Here is a 25210-nt window from a genome sequence, read left to right as displayed (position 1 = left end):
GTTCTGCAACCTCATCGGGGCGTCGGTGAGCCTGTCATCCGGGTACCATCCGGAGTCCAATGGCCAGACCGAACGCCTTAATCGGGAATTAGAAACTGGGCTCCGCTGCCTCAGCTTCCAGAACCCTTCCTCCTGGGGCAGGCATCTCACATGGGTAGAGTACGCCCACAACACGCTCCCCACGGCCCCTACTGGGTTGACTCCCTTCCAGGCTGCCTATGGGTATCAACCTCCTACCTTCCCGGACCTCGAGAAGGAAGTCACAGTCCCGTCCGCCCATGCCCTGGTTCGGCGTTGTCACCGGATCTGGTCCGCCACCCGCAGGGCTCTTCTAAGGAGTGGGGAACGCATGAAGGTGGCGGCAGATCGGAAGCGTCGGCCAGCTCCGGAGTACAGGCCCGGCCAGAGGGTCTGGCTCTCTACCAGGGACCTTCCCCTTCATGTGGTGTCACGAAAATTGGCACCTAGGTTCGTAGGCCCATTCCCAGTGGCCAAAGTAATTAACCCTGTCTCTGTTCGCCTTCGTCTCCCCAGGTCTCTGAGGGTTCATCCCACCTTCCATGTGGGACGACTGAAGCCGGTAAAGGAAAGCCCCATGGTTCCCGCGGCCAAACCCCCTCCACCCCCCCGAATTTTCGACGGCGGCCTGGTCTATACGGTCAAGCGCCTGTTGGCGGTCCGGAACAGAGGCAAAGGGAGACAGTTCCTGGTTGACTGGGAGGGTTATGGACCAGAGGAACGCTCCTGGATCCCATCAAGATTTGTTGAGGATCAAACTCTCATGAATGACTTTTTTCGCCAGCACCCTCAGGTTCCTGGGCCGTCAGGAGTCGTCCCTAGAGGGGGGAGTACTGTCATGTCTCGCAAATTATGTTAGTTAGTTTTTGTCTTGGTCTAGTGATTTTCCCCTTTATTTTTGAATAGTAACCTTCCCTCTCGTTTCAGATACTCTGACCTCCCTTCCTTGTGTGTCTCCCACTCCTGTGATTGTCGACCCCGCCCCTGATTGTTTCCACCTGTTCTCCATTACCTGGTGTATTTATTGTCCTCGTCTCCCTTTGTCCTGTGCCAGTTCGTTTCGTTCCTTGTGACTACCACCAGCATTAGCAATCCAGGATTAACCCCAAGCAGAGCTTTGAGCCACGTCTTGTTTAAGTATTTTTGTTGTTCATGCTCCTAGTGTTTTTCCTCTTTAAGAGTGATTTTGTTTTTGTACCACTATCGTTGAGCTTTGGTTTGAATAAAACCTTTTTTTTGTTAAATTCTGTGAGTTGTGCATTTGAGTTCATACCCGTTTAATCAGTCGTAACAAATATCTCTCCTGATTGTTGGCACTTGACAATCACCTTTCCCTGAATTTTACTCAGGTGTAACTAAAGTCTGCTTCAAGGGTTGTTTATATTTCACATAATTAATCAGAATGTGCAAAGTAACTAAAATAAATGTAGTGGAGTAAAAATACCAGGTTAACCTCTGAATTGTAGTGGAGTAGAATACGCAGACTGAAGAGAGTGGGTTGGGAAGCCAGTGAAGGGAGCGGAGGAGCGGCGTGGTGTGGGAGAATTTAGGAAGGTTGAAGACCAGACGAGCCGCTGCATTCTGGATGAGCTGCAGAGGTCGGATGGCACATGCAGGTAGACCAGCCAGGAGGGAGTTGCAGTAGTCTAGGCGTGAGATGACGAGAGCCTGGACCAGAACCTGCGTCTCTTTCTGGGTCAGCTGGGGACGTATCCTCCTGATGTTGTAAAGAGTGTATCTGCAGCAGCGGGTTGTAGCAGAGATGTTTGCAGTGAAGGACAGTTTGTTATCTAGGGTCACACCCAGATTCCTTGCAGTCTGAGTCGGGGAAAAAACAGAGGGGCCGATGTTGATTGTTAGGTCAAGAGTGGGACAATCTTTTCCCGGAAGAAAAAGTAGTTCATTCTTGTCAAGGTTGAGCTTGAGGTGGTGAGCAGACATCCACTGAGAGATGTCTGCTAGACAAGCAGAGATGCGTGCGACGATCTGGGTTTCAGAACGGGGGAAAGACCAAACTAATTGGGTGTATTTAGCGCAGCAACGGTGTGAAAAACCACGCGGGCTAATAACAGATCCGAGCGAGTTTGTGTACAGAGAGAAGTGAAGGGGACCGATGACAGAGCCCTGAGGGACCCCTGTAGATAATTGACATCCCCTTCTTGTACACAACGTCGGTGTTGATCTTCCAATTCAGTCCGTTGTCTCAGTGCAGTCCCAGGTACTTACTCTGTTTACTGGTTTATTCACACGCTTTTAACCCTTAGATGCACGAGTGACTGGACCCTACACTCTTTCACGAGTGGGTCTAAAAGGACCCGTATTAGAATAATATGTGTTTTTATGCCATTTTCGTATTTTTAGTGAAGAAAAATCACTTGTATAATGTTTATTATATTTTGGTTCACATTAGAAATATTTTATATTACATTTTTCAAAATTTATAATTTTTGAATTTTTTTTTACATTTTGAAAAAAAACGTTTTTAACATATTGTCCCAAAGATCTCCGCTATTCTGAGACCCTCACAGTATTCCAGTCCCTTTTCAAAACTCATCTCTTCTCCTCTTGTCTACTCATAACCCACCCCCCATCAATCCATGCCGGTTGATAAAGTTTGATAGTCCTACAGTATACCCCCCACCCTAACCTTCCCTTATGTTGTAAAGCGATTTTGAGTCCTTGAAAAGCCCTATACAAATAAAATGTATTATTATTATTATTATTATTATACAGACAGGTTTCAGATATTGCTGTGTAAAATAATCTTCCTGAGAGGTGTCACTTTTGATGTAGTCTGTGTGGTCTACAGTGAATGTATTCCTGACAGCAACAGGTGATAAGAATCAAAGGTTCCCAGAGGATCCCATAGGAAATGCATGCAGGTCATTTTTGACCCACTTATGGAAGTTTGGGGTCGTAATACAAAAACTACAATTTCTTAAAATGTAAATTTTAAAATGTGAATGGCATGATATCCAAAACATGTTTTTTGAGAAATAGCTGGAATATGAAATGATAAAAAAATGTAATTACAAAGATACTTCAAGAAAACCACCTCACCGGGTCCAAAAAGACCCGCTTATGCATCGAAGGGTTAAAATACCTTTTATGAGTTTGACAGTTCCTGTGGACTTGAACAGTTTAGTGTGGCTTTTATAGATTTAGATTTACAATATTCCTGTGTGTATGAGTTCATTCTCTTTATATTCTCTTGAGAAGTATTTCAGAATGCTTTACTTGAAAAATAAGAAAGTTACACGCTTAATGGAGATGATGGACATTTCATGTGTGTGTGTGTGTGTGTGTGTGTGTGTGTGTGTGTGTGTGTGTGTGTGTGTGTGTGTGTGTGTGTGTGTGTGTGTGTGTGTGTGTGTGTGTGTGTGTGTGTGTGTGTGTGTGTGTGTGTGTGTGTGTGTGTGTGTGTGTGTGTGTGTGTGGGTGTGGGTGTGTGTGTGTCCTCAGTGAAGTGTAGCTTCCAGCTGCAGCATTCAGCTCAGTTCCTGTTCTGTCTGACTGAGGGAGGTTTTTGTACGACGCTTTTTCACTGTGTGAACACATACTGACTGTTGATGACATGCCAACTCTGACAGTAGTAAACTGCTGCGTCATCAGTCTGGACTCCACTGATGGTCAGAGTGAAGTCAGAGTTTGATCCACTGCCTGTAAAACGCTCTGAAATCCCTGATACTCGAGTGCTAGTATAATAAATGAGCAGTTTAGGAGTTCCTCCATCTCTCTGTTGGTACCAGGATAAATATACCCCACCATGAACCTTCTGACTGGTCTTACATGTGATGGAGACGGAGCGTCCCGGAGCAGAGCTCACTGCTCCAGACTGAGTCACTGTGACCTGACCTCTGGACTCTGAGGAGAGACAAAGACAGAAAGCAGCGTCATGGTTTTGTCCGCTTCGTTTCAGAGGGACGGATGTTCACAGAGGAGAGGAGTTTGATTCTCTGGACTTTACCTGTGAAGCAGCAGCAGAGGAGAGTCCAGATGAGGACGCAGATCAAAGTCATGTTCTTGATGAGGAGGATTCCTGTGGCTTCTGTTGTCATGAAGGACAGCTGTCAGTCATCCAGTGCTCAACTCTCAGGACTATAAAGTGTCCCAGAGCACTGGAGCATGGTGCTGCTGATGCAAAGTGTCTCTCTATGGAAATGCTCTGACTGACTCCAACAGGGACCTGGATTACTCTGATGATGCTGTTTATCAATGGATCCATCTCTCTGTCAGAGGATGGATCAGGAATGGCTCAGCGCTCACTTGTATGAGGCTTTAAGTTCAACGGACACATTTTCTTGTAGTTCATTTTATCAAAAAGCTCAAATTCATAACTCCAAATAATCAATACCACCTAGGAAAAACAAAATGGAGATTTATCATTGATCCTGATGGAAAAGCAAACATGTATTTATGGAAGTGATGCACATTCAGAAGTATAACATGTATAGCTTGTATTAGACGTTCATTGTTTCATTTAAGTAATCAATTACTTTGATGTTTAAAAGTTGATAAAATCATGAAACTCAACATATTTTGTGAACAATTCGTTTTTCAAAAGAAGAATCTTCATTTCAAACTGAAGGGATGAGTAGATATTTGTTTTAAATGTTTAAAAGGTTCAATAGAGAAACAGTAGATACTTTTCCATAGTGTGTGAATCTGTTTCAAACATTGGAAGCAGTAATTATATAAAGTGGGTAAACTGAGGATGTGTTTGGTGAGTTTGTTTGTGTCAAAGTCAGAGAGCCGTGTCTCTCTACAGTGAGAGGTTTTTGTACGGCGGCTCAATGACTTTGTATCACTGTGGTACACGTTCGGTGGAGGAACCAGACTGGATGTTGGAAGTAAGTCAAATGTTAATTCATAAGAGCCATTTCTCTTTTGTTGTACTTATTATTCAGCGTACGGAGAAATAGTTACCTCTCCATGTCATTGTATACATACTTATCAAATATTCTGAACCGAGAGGCTAACTTTACTCCAGCAAAAGACGTTTAAATGTTTTTATGAAACATTGAACACAGAATAATTCATTATTTCCACCTTTAATGGTGAAGTAGCTTCTGGAGGGCTGGTAGGTTTAGTTCAGTGAGTCAAAGTCAGAGAGCCGTGTCTCTCTACAGTGAGAGCTTTTTGTACGGAGGCTCAATGACTTTGTATCACTGTGGTGGACTTTTGGTGGAGGAACCAGACTGGATGTTGGAAGTAAGTTTCTGCACAAAAACTAAATATGATGTTAAGAGACGTTTTAAATTCTGTGTTAGAGTGTTTGAGAGATAGATTTATATTATTTTAATTGTAATGTTTAGATAGTATTAGTATTCATGTCTTTATTTCTCTTCATCATTGAGACCAAGTCGGAGCAGCTGTTCTTGAAATGTCTTTATACATTCCCAACATGCTGTCATTCAAACAGCTTCAAATGTGAAATGATGAAACTGCTAATTTTTCATTAACTTATTGTGAACTGTCTATCTCGGTTCTCCTCTCTGTTCTCAAATAAATTATGGATACAGTTTTTAAATACAGTTGAACAGAGTAAAGATAACGATGGATATTAAATAGTGTTGAATTCTTTCAGACATTATTTTATAGTTTGTAAAACTGGGTAGTGATTGAGATTCACATCAAGCACAGTTGATTGCTCCGTTTCCTGTATTTGTTCATTTATCCACTAAATAATTTAATAATGTTTGTAGAGTTCAGGTTTTGGATGATTTTGATAACTACTACTTAAAATGTGTCCTAATGTTGTGCTTTATTTCTACTGTAGTCTGACATATTTCAGGTGACTCTGTGTGAAGTGTCTCTGTGCTGATTTGCATGAGAGGCTTCTTAAAGGGAAGTGAAACAATGTGTGAGTGAGAGACTGATGGAGCAGAACCAACATCTGACAGAAACTCCTTAAAGGAGAAACGCTCTCACAGTAAAGGTGTCCCAGTGTCTGCTGCTTAATTGACAGCTGTGTGCTCCCTGTCCTCTAATCTGATTGGTGTCTCCTAGGTGATGTCCGTCCCACCCTGACGGTGCTGCCCCCCTCCACAGAAGAGCTGCAGCAGGGGATGGCCACCCTCATGTGCCTGGCCAACAAGGGCTTCCCCTCAGACTGGAGTCTGGCCTGGAAGGTGGCCGGCAGCAGCAGCAGCAGCAGCTGGGAGGAGAGCAGGAGCCCCGGGGTGCTGGAGGAGGACGCCCACTACAGCTGGAGCAGCACCCTGAGGCTCCCTGCAGACCAGTGGAGGAAGGTGGTCTCTGTGACCTGTGAGGCCACCCAGGGCTCCCAGACTCCGCTCTCAGAGACACTGAGGAGAGACCAGTGTTCCCAGTCCTGAGCTGACTCACTGGGACTCTGCTTTCTCTCTCACACTGCTCTCAGTCTGCTCTCTGGCTCTCAGGACATGTTTCAACATCAACCTGTTTCTGCTTGTGTCGATGGTTTCAACATTTAAAACAATAAAGATGAATGTGTGTATTATAAAATGTGTTTGGATTCCCTTTCTCTGAGATATTATATATGAAAGGAACCTTATTCACATTCATTCACAAGTCACAACATTAACAAATCAATATTTCACATATTACTTTTAATGGTCTTAAGGTTTTGGATATACTTCTGGATTCCTCCTAGATTTATTTTTGTTAATCAAAATGAATACCAATCAGAATATTCTAAACATTTCAATGGTAAACCACACAGCTCTCTTATCACTGATGTTAAAGTAAATGTTCATTTGTTATTAAACTTGACCTTGAATATATTCTGAACATCTGATAAAAAAAATGTGAATTAGAATAAGAAATCCAGGATGAGAAATAAAAAGCAGGATATCCTCATCATCAAGTTATTTAACATGAATCTGAATTGAGATTGACCTTAAATATGATTTAATGCACACAGTCCAACTCCACCAAAGAAAGTGAGCGTACTACAGTCTCTGTCTCCTGCTGCTTTTTAGCAGAATATAAACATTGTGATTTTTGGGTTGCAGTGGAATCGTCCAAAACTCAGCTCCTATCGTCTTTTCCTAACCACTACTCCATGACCTCTGAGGGAACCGTCACCGAGTTCATGAAGAGTGGTTTTATGGTGTTGTTTTATGCTTTATGAACCTGGACCACAGTGACAAATATATTATTCATTAGGTTGGAATTGAAATATAAACGTAAATTGAAACTTATCATTGCTCACACATGAATCCACATGAATCCCATTACGTATGATTGTATGAAAACACATTGTAAAATAAATACAATTGTATTTATCGTGAGAAAATCACATCATTGTGTAAATAAATCAAATACAGCTTATACAACACACATGAATACAAATATTTCTAATTTGTTTTTGCATGCGTAAAGAGAAGGTACAAATATAAATGCATTTTGTTTTCATTGACATCTTTTCTTTCCCCCCGAGTGGAGCAGGCTGGCTCTGTGAGAAAGATCCATGTTTATAGTTTCAGCTTCAGAAGATAATGTCTTTTTACATGTCGATGCAACACATTCTCATTCCCAACTCGGCCTATGTTGACGTTATGTCAGGGTACCTGTCGTCACTTTCCAACACAAGGGGGGCCCTTTAGCGTGGAGTTTCAACTATCAGGGAGTCCCATTGACTTGCATAGAGCTCCCTGAACGCTGGTAATAGACGAGTTGGGATCGCGGAGAAATGCTCTCCACAGATCCATTCTCACAGCGTTTATCAACCTTTTTCTAACTCAATATCAAGCCACACTTATTGTGTTTACTTCTTTATTTTAATTGAATAATGTCTGACTTTTGTATCCGTCAGTTAGGGGGAGAGTAGGAGCTCAGAAAACTGAACTCTGTATTGTTACATCGTTTTTTCCTCCTAACTTTGTATTCTTTTCTAAACCACACTGTCATTTACTCAACAATAAGACACAATTATCCTTGTGTTTATTTATTTGTTGGATTGTATAATGTCGGACTTTTGGAGTCCGTCAGGACCGAGGGTCGGAGCAGCTCATTCGAACACAGGAAGCTGTATTTTCAAAATAAGAGTTAATTTCAATATTATGTTTGATAATATTATTTTTATTAACTAGACCACTGGGTCATGTTAAGATCATTTTTATGTCGGTTTGGTGTTACAAATATGAAAACTGTATATGTGTGGATAACAAAATACATCCATCATAAACTAAGCTGGAAACAGCAGTACATTTGCTGAGTGCTTTAATCGCTTAGCGGTTAAAGCACGTTATTTAATTTTTTTGTTGATACGTTATATTTGATGAAAACATAAAAATATTAAGAGTACATTCTTTCATAGGGGGAAATTAGAAGGTCAATGATAGAAATATAGAATATGAAATATCAATAAGATACTGTAAGTGATCTCTACAATAAAACGGTTTAGTACCGGATGTCCAAAGATATTAATATGAGGATGTGCAAAACAGACAAACTAATTAGGCTTTATTTAAATATTAAAGAATACTTTAGATTAAGGTCTTCTTTTGATTAAGACAAAAGCTTTGGGGGTATCTACAGATAAATATTAAGCCTGACAAAAACTTAACGGCTAATATATTGCTTTCCTGCAATGTTAACTATGTTGAAGCACTTATTTTAACTGATATTATACACATTAATTATACTCTTATGTAGATAGAATAAGAAATGTGCAGAATATGACAGTTTAATGGTGGAGATATACACACATATTGATAGATGTCTTGTAATGCACTGTTGAGGAACCTGTGACCCAAGTTTTTCATTCATTGCATAACTACACCGTAGTTGTGTATATGATATGTCAATAAACCTTAGAAAATATATAAATCTTGAAAGGGATGTGCAAAATAGCAATTATATACAGTCTTTAATTAACTATTAGTAGAGAACAACGAGTAATTAATGTACTTTATTACTCGTTTCCATTCATGTCAATTGCAGATAAATGTTTAGTCTTCTCAAGCACCAACTATCAAATATCTCTCCTGATTGTTGGCACTTGACAATCACCTTCCCTGAATTTTACTCAGGTGTAACTAAAGTCTGATTTAAGGGTTGTTTATATTTCACATCATTAATCAGAATTTTCAAAGTAAATCAAATAAATGTAGTGGAGTAAAAATACCAGGTTAACCTCTGAATTGTAGTGGAGTAGAATACGCAGACTGAAGAGAGTGGGTTGGGAAGCCAGTAAAGGGAGCGGAGGAGCGGCGTGGTGTGGGAGAATTTAGGAAGGTTGAAGACCAGACGAGCCGCTGCATTCTGGATGAGCTGCAGAGGTCGGATGGCACATGCAGGTAGACCAGCCAGGAGGGAGTTGCAGTAGTCTAGGCGTCAGATGACGAGAGCCTGGACCAGAAGCTGCGTTGATTTCTGGGTCAGCTGGGGACGTATCCTCCTGATGTTGTAAAGAGTGTATCTGCAGCAGCGGGTCGTAGCAGCGATGTTTGCAGTGAAGGACAGTTTGTTATCTAGGGTCACACCCAGATTCCTTGCAGTCTGAGTCGGGGAAACAACAGAGGTGCCGATGTTGATTGTTAGGTCAAGAGTGGGACAATGTTTTCCCGGAAGAAAAAGTAGTTCAGTCTTGTCAAGGTTGAGCTTGTGGTGGCAAGCAGACATCCACTGAGAGATGTCTGCTAGACAAGCAGAGATGCGTGCGACGATCTGGGTTTCAGAACGGGGGAAAGACCAAACTAATTGAGTGCCGTCAGCGTAGCAACGGTGTGAAAAACCATGCGGGCTAATAACAGATCCGAGCGAGTTTGTGTACAGAGAGAAGTGAAGGGGACCGATGACAGAGCCCTGAGGGACCCCTGTAGATAATTGACATCCCCTTCTTGTACACAATGTCGATGTTGATCTTCCACTTCAGTCCGTTGTCAAAGTGCAGTCCCAGGTACTTACTCTGTTTTCTGGATTATTCACACGCTTTTAACCCTTAGATGCACGAGTGACTGGACCCTACACTCTTTCACGAGTGGGTCTAAAAGGACCCGTATTAGAATAATATGTGTTTTTATGCCATTTTGGTCTTTTTAGTGAAGAAAAATCAGTTGTATAATATTTATTATTATATTTTGGTTCACATTAGAAATATTTTATATTACATTTTTCAAAATTTATAATTTTATTAAAAAAATTTACATTTTGAAAAAAAACGTTTTTAACATATTGTCCCAAAGATCTCCGCTATTCTGAGACCCTCACAGTATTCCATTCCCTTTTCAAAACTCATCTCTTCTCCTCTTGTCTACTCATAGCCCACCCCCCATCAATCCATGCCGGTTGATCAAGTTTGATAGTCCTACAGTATACCCCCCACCCTAACCTTCCCTTATATTGTAAAGCGATTTTGAGTCCTTGAAAAGCCCTATAAAAATATAATGTATTATTATTATTATTATTATTATTATTATTATTATTATTATTATACTGACAGGTTTCAGATATTGCTGTGTAAAATTATCTTCCTGAGAGGTGTCACTTTTGATGTAGTCTGTGTGGTCTACAGTGAATGTATTCCTGACAGAAACAGGTGATAAGAATCAAAGGTTCCCAGAGGATCCCATAGGAAATGCATGCGGGTCATTTTTGACCCACTTATGGAAGTTTGGGGTCGTAATACAAAAACTACAATTTCTTAAAATGTAAATTTAAAATGTGAATGGCATGATATCCAAAACATGTTTTTTGAGAAATAGCTGGAATATGAAATGATAAAAAAATGTAATTACAAAGATACTTCAAGAAAACCACCTCACCGGGTCCAAAAAGACCCACTTATGCATCTAAGGGTTAAAATACCTTTTATGAGTTTGACAGTTCCTGTGGACTTGAACAGTTTAGTGTGGCTTTTATAGATTTAGATTTACAATGTTCCTGTGTGTATGAGTTCATTCTCTTTATATTCTCTTGAGAAGTATTTCAGAATGCTTTACTTGAAAAATGAGAAAGTTACACGCTTAATGGAGATGATGGACATTTCATGTGTGTGTGTGTGTGTGTGTGTGTGTGTGTGTGTGTGTGTGTGTGCGTGCGTGCGTGCGTGCGTGCGTGCGTGCGTGCGTGCGTGCGTGCGTGTGTGTGTGTGTCCTCAGTGAAGTGTAGCTTCCAGCTGCAGCATTCAGCTCAGTTCCTGTTCTGTCTGACTGAGGGAGGTTTTTGTACGACGCTTTTTCACTGTGTGAACACATACTGACTGTTGGGGTAATGGAAACTCTGACAGTAGTAAACTGCTGCGTCGTCAGTCTGGACTCCACTGATGGTCAGAGTGAAGTCAGAGTTTGATCCACTGCCTGTAAAACGCTCTGAAATCCCTGATACTCGAGTGCTGGTAGAGTGCATAAGCAGTTTAGGAGTTCCTCCATCTTTCTGTTGGTACCAGGCTAAATATATCCCACCATGAACATGGGAACTGGTCTTACATGTGATGGAGATGGAGCGTCCCGCAGCAGAGCTCACTGCTCCAGACTGAGTCACTGTGACCTGGCCTCTGGACTCTGAGGATACAGAGACAAAGACAGAAAGCAGCGTCATGGTTTGGTCCGCTTCATTTCAGAGGGACGGATGTTCACAGAGGAGAGGAGTTTGATTCTCTGGACTTTACCTGTGAAGCAGCAGCAGAGGAGAGTCCAGATGAGGACGCAGATCAAAGTCATGTTCTTGATGAGGAGGATTCCTGTGGCTTCTGTTGTCATGAAGGACAGCTGTCAGTCATCCAGTGCTCAACTCTCAGGACTATAAAGTGTCCCAGAGCACTGGAGCATGGTGCTGCTGATGCAAAGTGTCTCTCTATGGAAATGCTCTGACTGACTCCAACAGGGACCTGGATTACTCTGATGATGCTGTTTATCAATGGATCCATCTCTCTGTCAGAGGATGGATCAGGAATGGCTCAGCGCTCACTTGTATGAGGCTTTAAGTTCAACGGACACATTTTCTTGTAGTTCATTTAATCAAAAAGCTCAAATTCATAACTCCAAATAATCAATACCACCTAGGAAAAACAAAATGGAGATTTATCATTGATCCTGATGGAAAAGCAAACATGTATTTATGGAAGTGATGCATATTCAGAAGTATAACATGTATAGCTTGTATTAAACGTTTATTGTTTAATTTAAATAATCAATTACTTTGATGTTTAAAAGTTGATAAAATCATGAAACTAAACATATTTTGTGAAGAATTCGTTTTTCAAAAGAAGAATCTTCATTTCAAACTGAAGGGATGAGTAGATATTTCTTTTAAATGTTTAAAAGGTTCAATAGAGAAACAGTAGATACTTTTCCATAGTGTGTGAATCTGTTTCAAACATTGGAAGCAGTAATTATATAAAGTGGGTAAACTGAGGATGTGTTTGGTGAGTTTGTTTGTGTCAAAGTCAGAGAGCCGTGTCTCTCTACAGTGAGAGGTTTTTGTACGGCGGCTCAATGACTTTGTATCACTGTGGTACACGTTCGGTGGAGGAACCAGACTGGATGTTGGAAGTAAGTCAAATGTTAATTCATAAGAGCCATTTCTCTTTTGTTGTACTTATTATTCAGCGTACGGAGAAATAGTTACCTGTCCATGTCATTGTATACATACTTATCAAATATTCTGAACCAAGAGGCTAACTTTACTCCAGCAAAAGACGTTTAAATGTTTTTATGAAACATTGAACACAGAATAATTCATTATTTCCACCTTTAATGGTGAAGTAGCTTCTGGAGGGCTGGTAGGTTTAGTTCAGTGAGTCAAAGTCAGAGAGCCGTGTCTCTCTACAGTGAGAGCTTTTTGTACGGCGGCTCAATGACTTTGTATCACTGTGGTGGACTTTTGGTGGAGGAACCAGACTGGATGTTGGAAGTAAGTTTCTGCACAAAAACTAAATATGATGTTAAGAGACGTTTTAAATTCTGTGTTAGAGTGTTTGAGAGATAGATTTATATTATTTTAATTGAAATGTGTAGATAGTATTAGTATTCATGTCTTTATTTCTCTTCATCATTGAGACCAAGTCGGAGCAGCTGTTCTTGAAATGTCTTTATACATTCCCAACATGCTGTCATTCAAACAGCTTCAAATGTGAAATGATGAAACTGCTCATTTTTCATTAACTTATTTTGAATTGTCTATCTCGGTTCTCCTCTCTGTTCTCAAATAAATTACGGATACAGTTTTTAAATACAGTTGAACGGAGTAAAGATAACGATGGATATTAAATAGTGTTGAATTCTTTAAGACATAATTTTATAGTTTGTAAAACTGGGTAGTGATTGAGATTCACATCAAGCACAGTTGATTGCCCCGTTTCCTGTATTTGTTCATTTATCCACTAAATAATTTAATAATGTTTGTAGAGTTCAGGTTTTGGATGATTTTGATAACTACTACTTAAAATGTGTCCTAATGTTGTGCTTTATTTCTATTGTAGTCTGACATATTTCAGGTGACTCTGTGTGAAGTGTCTCTGTGCTGATTTGCATGAGAGGCTTCTTAAAGGGAAGTGAAACAATGTGTGAGTGAGAGACTGATGGAGCAGAACCAACATCTGACAGAAACTCCTTAAAGGAGAAACGCTCTCACAGTAAAGGTGTCCCAGTGTCTGCTGCTTGATTGACAGCTGTGCGCTCCCTGTCCTCTAATCTGATTGGTGTCTCCTAGGTGATGTCCGTCCCACCCTGACGGTGCTGCCCCCCTCCACAGAAGAGCTGCAGCAGGGGAAGGCCACGCTCATGTGCCTGGCCAACAAGGGCTTCCCCTCAGACTGGAGTCTGGCCTGGAAGGTGGCCGGCAGCAGCAGCAGCAGCAGCTGGGAGGAGAGCAAGAGCCCCGGGGTGCTGGAGGAGGACGCCCACTACAGCTGGAGCAGCACCCTGAGGCTCTCTGCAGACCAGTGGAGGAAGGTGGTCTCTGTGACCTGTGAGGCCACCCAGGGCTCCCAGACTCCGCTCTCAGAGACACTGAGGAGAGAGCAGTGTTCCCAGTCCTGAGCTGACTCACTGGGACTCTGCTTTCTCTCTCACACTGCTCTCAGTCTGCTCTCTGGCTCTCAGGACATGTTTCAACATCAACCTGTTTCTGCTTGTGTCGATGGTTTCAACATTTTAAAACAATAAAGATGAATGTGTGTATTATAAAATGTGTTTGGATTCTCTTTCTCTGAGATATTATATATGAAAGGAACCTTATTCACATTCATTCACAAAAGTCACAACATTAACAAATCAATATTTCACATATTACTTTTTAATGGTCTTAAGGGTTTGGATATACTTCTGGATTCCTCCTAGATTTATTTTTGTTAATCAAAATAGATACCAATCAGAATATTCTAAACATTTCAATGGTAAACCACACAGCTCTCTTATCACTGATGTTAAAGTAAATGTTCATTTGTTATTAAACTTTACCTTGAATATATTCTGAACATCTGATAAAAAAAATGTGAATTAGAATAAAAATCCAGGATGAGAAATCAAAAGCAGGATATCCTCATCATCAAGTTATTTAACATGAATCTGAATTGAGATTGACCTTAAATATGATTTAATGCACACAGTGCAACTCCACCAAAGAAAGTGAGCGTACTACAGTCTCTGTCTCCTGCTGCTTTTTAGCAGAATATAAACATTGTGATTTTTGGGTTGCAGTGGAATTGTCCAAAAATCAGCTCCTAACGTCTTTTCCTAACCACTACTCCATGACCTCTGAGGGAACCGTCACCGAGTTCATGAAGAGTGGTTTTATGGTGTTGTTTTATGCTTTATGAACCTGGACCACAGTGACACATATATTATTCATTAGGTTGGAATTGAAATATAAACGTAAATTGAAACTTATCATTGCTCACACATTAATCCACATGAATCCCATTACGTATGATTGTATGAAAACACATTGTAAAATAAATACAATTGTATTTATCGTGAGAAAATCACATCATTGTGTAAATAAATCAAATACAGCTAATACAACACACATGAATACAAATATTTCTAATTTCTTGTTGCATGCGTAAAGAGAAGGTACAAATATAAATGCATTTTGTTTTCATTGACATGTTTTCTTTCCCCCCGAGTGGAGCAGGCTGGCTCTGTGAGAAAGATCCATGTTTATAGTTTCAGCTTCAGAAGATAATGTCTTTTTACATGTCGATGCAACACATTCTCACTCCCAACTCGGCCTATGTTGACGTTATGTCAGGGTCCCTGTCGTCTCTTTCCAACACAAGGGGGGCCTTTAGCGTGGAGTTTCAACTATCAGGGAGTCCCATTGACTTGCATAGAGCTCCCTGAACGCTGGTAATAGACGAGTTGGGATCGCGGAGAAATGCTCTCCGCAGATCCATTCTCACAGCGTTTATCAACCTTTTTCTAACTCAATATCAAGCCATACTTATTGTTTTTACTTCTTTATTATAATTTAATAATGTCGGATTTTTGTTGCCGTCAGTTATGAGGAGAGTAGGAGCTCAGAAAACTGAACTCTGTATTGTTACATCGTTTTTCCTCCTAATTGTGTATTCTTTTCTAAACCACACTGTTATTTACTCAACAGTAAGACACAATTATCCTTGTGTTTATTTATTTGTTTGATTGTATAATGTCGGACTTTTGGAGTCCGTCAGGACCGAGGGTCGGAGCAGCTCATTCGAACACAGGAAGCTGTATTTTCAAAATAAGAGTTGATTTTAATATGATGTTTGATAATATTATTTTTATTAACTAGACCACTGGGTCTTGTTAAGACCATTTTTATGTCGGTTTGGTGTTACAAATGTAAAAACAGTATATGTGTGGATAACAAAATACATCCTTCATAAACTAAACTGGAAACAACAGTACATTTGCTGAGTGCTTTAATCGCTTAGCGGTTAAAGCACGTTATTTAATTTTTTTATTGATACGTTATATTTGATGAAAACTTAAAAATATTAAGAGTACATTCTTTCATAGGGGGAAAGTAGAAGGTCAATGATAGAAATATAGAATATGAAATATCAATAAGATACTGTAAATGATCTCTACAATAAAATGGTTTAGTGCCGGATGTCCAAAGATATTAATATGAGGATGTGCAAAACAGACAAACTAATTAGGCTTTATTCAAACATTAAAGAATACTTTAGATTAAGGTCTTCTTTTGATTAAGAAAAAAGCTTTGGGGGTTTCTACAGATAAATATTAAGCCTGACAAAGTACTTAACGTCTAATATATTGCTTTCCTGCAATGTTAACTATGTTGAAGCACTTATTTTAACTGATATTATACACATTAATTATACTCTTATGTAGATAGAATAAGAAATGTGCAGAATATGACAGTTTAATGGTGGAGGTATACACACATATTGATAGATGTCTTGTAATGCACTGTTGAGGAACCTGTGACCCAAGTTTTTCATTCATTGCATAACTACTCCATAGTTGTGTTTATGATATGTCAATAAACCTTAGAAAATCTTGAAATCTTGAAAGGGATGTGCAAAATAGCAATTATATACAGCCTTTAATTAACTATTAGTAGAGAATAACGAGTAATTAATATACTTTATAAAGATCTGCAGATAGTCTTAGTCTTCTCAAGCACCAACTATCAAATATCTCTCCTGATTGTTGGCACTTGACAATCACCTTCCCTGAATTTTACTCAGGTGTAACTAAAGTCGGATTCAAGGGTTATTTATATTTCACATCATTAATCAGAATCTTCAAAGTAACTCAAATAAATGTAGTGGAGTAAAAATACCAGGTTAACCTCTGAATTGTAGTGGAGTAGAATTACAAAGTAACAATGAGCTGTCATGTGGGTATATATTAATGCTGCCCATTATGGACACAAGCAATTTCGAGTCCAGTTTTGGATAGTCTGCCGTGGTTTCATTTGATTTCAAAGAGCTGTTTGACGCTCGGCATAACCTTGGCGCACTGTCACTCCAACATCCAATCTCAGAGCTTGAAGAGTAATCACAGGGTTTGTCAAGCAACGGGACTGTAGTACCAAACGATAGCTGGGGATTATGGGTAGTGTAGTGTCTTCGGCCATCCTAAACTCTGAAATGTTTTTCGGATTTCATATCGCATTAACACCATATCCCAACGTGCATAGCTGCTAAAACATCCAATTACCGAGCTTCAAGCTGAGGATCTTGGGTAATCAGTTCAGTGGCTGTGTATCGCAATGATGCTCGAAATGTCCCTTTTAGATCTACGTCTGTTTCCGGTGACTTTATTTTGAATTTCAGTTCCTGTAGAACGGCTAAAAAGCCCAAGATTATAGAATTAAACAAATAAATAAAAACAAGGATAATGTTGTGTTATTGTTGAGTAAATAAAAGTGTGTTGTTTTGAAAAGAATAACAAATTAGAAGGAAAAAAATATTTTAAAAAATACAGATTTCAGTATTCTGAGGCTCTGAGCCCCATTTCTTTTCCTCACGGAAGACAAAAAAAGTCAGACATTTTACGATATAAAATAAAAACAATAATCGTGGCTTGGTATTGAGTAAGAACATGTTTTTATTAACCACACAGATTCCGGACATCTGCGTATCTATTGCACTTATTTCCAATGTGTAAAGTCTAGTCATTTGTACGCAGACTGATGAGAGTGGGTTGGGAAGCCAGTGAAGGGAGCGGAGGAGCGGTGTGGTGTGGGAACATTTAGGAAGGTTGAAGACCAGACGAGCCGCTGCATTCTGGATGAGCTGCAGAGGTCGGATGGCACATGCAGGTAGACCAGCCAGGAGGGAGTTGCAGTAGTCTAGGCGTGAGATGACGAGAGCCTGGACCAGAACCTGCGTCTCTTTCTGGGTCAGCTGGGGACGTATCCTCCTGATGTTGTAAAGAGTGTATCTGCAGCAGCGGGTTGTAGCAGCGATGTTTGCAGTGAAGGACAGTTTGTTATCTAGGGTCACACCCAGATTCCTTGCAGTCTGAGTCGGGGAAACAGCAGAGGGGCCGATGTTGATTGTTAGGTCAAGAGTGGGACAATCTTTTCCCGGAAGGAAAAGCAGTTCAGTCTTGTCAAGGTTGAGCTTGAGGTGGTGAGCAGACCTCCACCGAGAGATGTCTGCTAGACAAGCAGAGATGCGTGCGACCAGAGGCGCGGGAAGGTATTTTGAGTGGGGGTGCTGAGGTTCTGGACTCCAGAGAACACTATTACGGGCACGATAGAGCACGCACAAAAGCGCGAGCACCAGGGGCGCTACAGTAGAATGTTCTACTGCAGCACTCCCCACACGCAAACACAGAGTACACCCGCGACTGTTACAATGAAGGCTCGATAATCAGCTCACGGCATATAGGCAGGGGTAAAGTGCTATTTTTTACGAGTGGGGAGCGGACCTCACCTCCTCTAGGGGGGTCCGGGGGGATGCTCGCCCGGGAAGATTTGTTTTAAATATTGAAGTTAAAAGCATCAATCTGGTGCACTTTGAGAGCAACATTAAGAGATCTATGGATACATCTCTCAACACCCAGATGAAACACAACTGTAAGCAGATGTTCTTTTTCTTTATGGATATTTTACAAATCACTCCCCTTTCAAACTCTATTCTTGTTTTACTGCCATATAGTATTTCATAACTGTTTTTCCTTTATTCTCTTGTTTCTTTTATAACTATAATGATCATATGAAGGTGTGCCGCGGAAATAATCTTTTGAATAATTTGTGGCCAAACCGTTTGAGACCCACTGAGATAACTTAGACTAAAGTTAACTATCGAAACACTCAGAGAGTCCTTTAGCTCACCTGAGTCTCTCAGTCTGAGAGGAGAGCTCTCCTCCAGCTTGTTGTGGAACAAACAGCTCCGTATGTCTGTTAGTGCAGCAAGCTAACCAGATGCTAACAACACGGTCCCTGCTGGAACCGGTCCCTCTCTCACCCTCTCTCTCTCTCACACACTAAATGTGCTATTTCCACACACACACACACACACACACACACACGCACACACACACACACACACACACACACACACACACACACACACACACACACACACACACACACACAGAGCCAAGCTTGAATGACACAAGAACACTTTTATTTCCATGCAACTTTCTGATTGGTCTGGTGTCTTGCCTCTGTTGCATTCACTGAACACGGGAAATTACAGTCCTGCCGTCCTCTATAGTGTCTTGATGAGGTTCACGTAAAGCACGGCTAATGTATTATATTATTGAGGTAGAATTGTCCGGGGCTACAGAAAAAAAATTCAGGGCAGGCCAGGCAACGCCACTGGCGAGCACACACACTACAAAGATGTTAAATATTATTTTACCAACCATGTGGAATTTATTGGCTCCATATTACACAGATTATGCACAGCGGGAGCAGCAATAACCGTCAAATAATAATTCAGACAGGGGAGCTCCGCACCGCCTGCCTGCCGCTAGGGGGTGCTGCAGCGCCCTCAGCACCCCCCTTCCCGCGCCCATGCGTGCGACGATCTGGGTTTCAGAACGGCGAAAAGACCAAACTAATTGAGTGTCGTCAGCGCAGCAACGCTGTGAAAAACCATGCGGGCTAATGACAGATCCCAGCTAGTTTGTGTACAGAGAGAAGAGGAGGGAACCGAGAACAGAGCCCTGAGGGACCCCTGTAGATAATTGATATCCCCTTCTTGTACACAACATCAGTGTTGATCTTCCACTTCAGTCCGTTGTAGGGATGTAACGATACCAAAAACTCACGGTACGATAATATCGCGATAAAAAGTCCACGGTACGATATTTACCGCGATATTGGAAAAAAAAGATAAATGTGAATTTCTTTTTTTTTTTTTTACTTGAATTTTTTTTCTTTATTAAATAATAAATCTGATTTCTACAGCATTTTAGTAGGATAGTAGTATTTTAAAGTGTCAACAATATAATTATCAGACCCTGCAATAGAATAAATCAAGTTTCACTTTAGTTTTTCAAGTAACTCAACTCTAACTCACTCACTCAGCATCATCAAGGTTATCTTTTAGGAATATGAGCATGTCCACATTTCCAGGTAGAAGCTGGGATGTTTGGGCGTTAACAATATCCCCTGCTGTGGAAAAAACTCTCTTGCTTGGTACTGATGTTGCTGGGACAGAGAGATATGCTTTGGCCATGGGGGACAGCAGTGGGTCAAACTGTGCTTTGTTTCTCCACCACTTCAAAAACAATACAGTTGTTGCCAAGAAGGTGAGGCTTATTGACAGGGCGAGATATAAATATACTGTTGGTATTTGTCAATGTCTCTAGGTATGTACATGTAGCCCTGTAGATACCATGTCCTTCTGTGTTATCTGTTGTTTTATGTTCATGTTGTAACCTACTTGCTGCCATGTTGGACAGGTCTCCCTTGAAAAAGAGATTGATGATCTCAATGGGACCATCTGGTTCAATAAAGGTTTAAAAATATAAATAATTTAAAAATAATAATAATAATTTAAAAAAATTGCGGTAGATTTTGTCAGTCTCACAACGGTATTGAGACTTTTATTTTCCGCAATATTGTGATATTCGATATATCGTTACATCTCTAGTCCATTGTCTAAGTGCAGTCCCAGGTACTAGTATTATTCACACGCTTTTAAAAGACCTTTTTTGAGTTTGACAGTTCCTGTGGACTTGAACATTTCTCCAGTTATTGTAGTTTTTGCTACTGTTGGGGAAAGAGTTATTTCAAAGGACTTCTTTATTTGAAGTTGGGACTTTTGGTCTTTGGGAGTCACTCAAGTTAGACAGAAGTGAATACTGTTCAAAAATAAGCTGAACACCCATGAGTTTAGTGTGGCTTTTATAGATTTAGATTCACAATGTTCCTGTGTGTATGAGTTCATTCTCTTTATATTCTCTTGAGAAGTATTTCAGAATGCTTTACTTGAAAAAGAAGAAAGTTACTCGCTTAATGGAGAGGACGGACATTTCATGTGTGTGTGTGTGTGTGTGTGTGTGTGTGTGTGTGTGTGTGTGTGTGTGTGTGTGTGTGTGTGTGTGTGTGTGTGTGTGTGTGTGTGTCCTCATTGAAGTGTAGCTTCCAGCTGCAGCATTTAGCTCAGTTCCTGTTCTGTCTGACTGAGGGAGGTTTTTGTACGACGCTTTTTCACTGTGTGAACACATGCTGACTGTTGATGATATGGGTACTCTGACAGTAGTAAACTGCTGCGTCATCAGTCTGGACTCCACTGATGGTCAGAGTGAAGTCAGAGTTTGATCCACTGCCTGTAAAACGCTCTGAAATCCCTGATACTCGAGTGTTAGTATAATAAATGAGCAGTTTAGGAGTTCCTCCATCTTTCTGTTGGTACCAGGCAAAATAGTTCACATGCTCAACCTTCTGACTGGTCTTACATGTGATGGAGACGGAGCGTCCCGCAGCAGAGCTCACTGCTCCAGACTGAGTCACTGTGACCTGGCCTCTGGACTCTGAGGATACAGAGACAAAGACAAAAAGCAGCGTCATGGTTTTGTCCGCTTCATTTCAGAGGCACGGATGTTCACAGAGGAGAGGAGTTTGATTCTCTGGACTTTACCTGTGAAGCAGCAGCAGAGGAGAGTCCAGATGAGGACGCAGATCAAAGTCATGTTCTTGATGAGGAGGATTCCTGTGGCTTCTGTTGTCATGAAGGACAGCTGTCAGTCATCCAGTGCTCAACTCTCAGGACTATAAAGTGTCCCAGAGCACTGGAGCATGGTGCTGCTGATGCAAAGTGTCTCTCTATGGAAATGCTCTGACTGACTCCAACAGGGACCTGGATTACTCTGATGATGCTGTTTATCAATGGATCCATCTCTCTGTCAGAGGATGGATCAGGAATGGCTCAGCGCTCACTTGTATGAGGCTTTAAGTTCAACGGATACATTTTCTTGTAATTCATTTTAGTAAAAAGCTCAAATTCATAACTCCAAATAATCAATACCACCTAGGAAAAACAAAATGGAGATTTATCATTGATCCTGATGGAAAAGCAAACATGTATTTATGGAAGTGATGCACATTCAGAAGTATAACATGTATAGCTTGTATTAGACGTTCATTGTTTCATTTAAGTAATCAATTACTTTGATGTTTAAAAGTTGATAAAATCATGAAACTCAACATATTTTCTGAACAATTCGTTTTTCAAATCAAGAATCTTCATTTTAAACTGAAGGGATTTGTTTTAAATGTTTAAAAGGTTCAATAGAGAAACAGTAGATACTTTTCCATAGTGTGTGAATCTGTTTCAAACATTTGAAGCAGTAATTATATCAACTGGGTAAACTGAGGATGTGTTTGGTGAGTTTGTTTGTGTCAAAGTCAGAGAGCCGTGTCTCTCTACAGTGAGAGGTTTTTGTACGGCGGCTCAATGACTTTGTATCACTGTGGTACACGTTCGGTGGAGGAACCAGACTGGATGTTGGAAGTAAGTCAAATGTTAATTCATAAGAGCCATTTCTCTTTTGTTGTACTTATTATTCAGCGTACCGAGAAATAGTTACCTCTCCATGTCATTGTATACATACTTATCAAATATTCTGAACCAAGAGGCTAACTTTACTCCAGCAAAATACGTTTAAATATTTTTATGAAACATTGAACACAGAATAATTCATTATTTCCACCTTTAATGGTGAAGTAGCTTCTGGAGGGCTGGTAGGTTTAGTTCAGTGAGTCAAAGTCAGAGAGCCGTGTCTCTCTACAGTGAGAGCTTTTTGTACGGCGGCTCAATGACTTTGTATCATTGTGGTGGACTTTTGGTGGAGGAACCAGACTGGATGTTGGAAGTAAGTTTCTGCACAAAAACTAAATATGATGTTAAGAGACGTTTTAAATTCTGTGTTAGAGTGTTTGAGAGATAGATTTATATTATTTTAATTGTAATGTTTAGATAGTATTAGTATTCATGTCTTTATTTCTCTTCATCATTGAGACCAAGTCGGAGCAGCTTTTCTTGAAATGTCTTTATACATTCCCAACATGCTGTCATTCAAACAGCTTCAAATGTGAAATGATGAAACTGCTAATTTTTCATTAACTTATTTTGAATTGTCTATCTCGGTTCTCCTCTCTGTTCTCAAATAAATTATGGATACAGTTTTTAAATACAGTTGAACGGAGTAAAAATAACGATGGATATTAAATAGTGTTGAATTCTTTAAGACATTATTTTATAGTTTGTAAAACTGGGTAGTGATTGAGATTCACATCAAGCACAGTTGATTGCTCAGTTTCCTGTATTTGTTCATTTATCCACTAAATAATTTAATAATGTTTGTAGAGTTCAGGTTTTGGATGATTTTGATAACTACTACTTAAAATGTGTCCTAATGTTGTGCTTTATTTCTACTGTAGTCTGACATATTTCAGGTGACTCTGTGTGAAGTGTCTCTGCTGATTTGCATGAGAGGCTTCTTAAAGGGAAGTGAAACAATGTGTGAGTGAGAGACTGATGGAGCAGAACCAACATCTGACAGAAACTCCTTAAAGGAGAAACGCTCTCACAGTAAAGGTGTCCCAGTGTCTGCTGCTTGATTGACAGCTGTGCGCTCCCTGTCCTCTAATCTGATTGGTGTCTCCTAGGTGATGTCCGTCCCACCCTGACGGTGCTGCCCCCCTCCACAGAAGAGCTGCAGCAGGGGATGGCCACGCTCATGTGCCTGGCCAACAAGGGCTTCCCCTCAGACTGGAGTCTGGCCTGGAAGGTGGACGGCAGCAGCAGCAGCAGCAGCAGCTGGGAGGAGAGCAGGAGCCCCGGGGTGCTGGAGGAGGACGCCCACTACAGCTGGAGCAGCACCCTGAGGCTCCCTGCTGACCAGTGGAGGAAGGTGGTCTCTGTGACCTGTGAGGCCACCCAGGGCTCCCAGACTCCGCTCTCAGAGACACTGAGGAGAGAGCAGTGTTCCCAGTCCTGAGCTGACTCACTGGGACTCTGCTTTCTCTCTCACACTGCTCTCAGTCTGCTCTCTGGCTCTCAGGACATGTTTCAACATCAACCTGTTTCTGCTTGTGTCGATGGTTTCAACATTTTAAAACAATAAAGATGAATGTGTGTATTATAAAATGTGTTTGGATTCCCTTTCTCTGAGATATTATATATGAAAGGAACCTTATTCACATTCATTCACAAAAGTCACAAAATTAACAAGTCAATATTTCACATACTACTTTTTAATGATATTAAGGTTTTGGATATACTTCTGGATTCCTCCTAGTTTTATTTTTGTTAATCAAAATGAATACCAATCAGAATATTCTAAACATTTCAATGGTAAACCACACAGCTCTCTTATCACTGATGTTAAAGTAAATGTTCATTTGTTATTTAACTTTACCTTGAATATATTCTGAACATCTGATAAAAAAAAATGGGAATTAGAATAAGAAATCCAGGATGAGAAATCAAAAGCAGGATATCCTCATCATCAAGTTATTTAACATGAATCTGAATTGAGATTGACCTTAAATATGATTTAATGCACACAGTCCAACTCCAACAAAGAAAGTGAGCGTACTACAGTCTCTGTCTCCTGCTGCTTTTTAGCAGAATATAAACATTGTGATTTTTGGGTCGCAGTGGAATTGTCCAAAACTCAGCTCCTAACGTCTTTTCCTAACCACTACTCCATGACCTCTGAGGGAACCGTCACCGAGTTCATGAAGAGTGGTTTTATGGTGTTGTTTTATGCTTTATGAACCTGGACCACAGTGACAAATATATTATTCATTAGGTTGGAATTGAAATATAAACGTAAATTGAAACTTATCATTGCTCACACATGAATCCACATGAATCCCATTACGTATGATTGTATGAAAACACATTTTAAAATAAATACAATTGTATTTATCGTGAGAAAATCACATCATTGTGTAAATAAATCAAATACAGCTAATACAACACACATTAATACAAATATTTCTAATTTGTTGTTGCATGAGTAAAGAGAAGGTACAAATATAAATGCATTTTGTTTTCATTGACATGTTTTCTTTCCCCCCGAGTGGAGCAGGCTGGCTCTGTGAGAAAGATCCATGTTTATAGTTTCAGCTTCAGAAGATAATTTCTTTTTACATGTCGATGCAACACATTCTCACTCCCAACTCGGCCTATGTTGACGTTGTGTCAGGGTCCCTGTCGTCACTTTCCAACACAAGGGGGGCCCTTTAGCGTGGAGTTTCAACTATCAGGGAGTCCCATTGACTTGCATAGAGCTCCCTGAACGCTTCTAATAGACGAGTTGGGATCGTGGAT

General features: G+C 40.5%; 2 gene segments (V, D, J or C); both read left to right on the top strand.

Moving 5' to 3' along the window:
* Positions 1-13506: 13506 nt before the first annotated feature.
* On the top strand, positions 13507-13985 carry LOC307041236 (Ig kappa-b4 chain C region-like). The segment is given in 2 exons: positions 13507-13510; positions 13657-13985.
* Positions 13986-23388: 9403 nt separating this feature from the next.
* Positions 23389-23870, top strand: LOC307041235 (Ig kappa-b4 chain C region-like). The segment is given in 2 exons: positions 23389-23392; positions 23539-23870.
* Positions 23871-25210: the final 1340 nt, after the last annotated feature.

The sequence above is a fragment of the Notothenia rossii genome (genome assembly GCF_949606895.1).
Source record: "Notothenia rossii genome assembly, chromosome: 5".
Classification (NCBI taxonomy): domain Eukaryota; kingdom Metazoa; phylum Chordata; class Actinopteri; order Perciformes; family Nototheniidae; genus Notothenia; species Notothenia rossii.
This window is presented reverse-complemented; position numbering and strand designations above follow the sequence as displayed.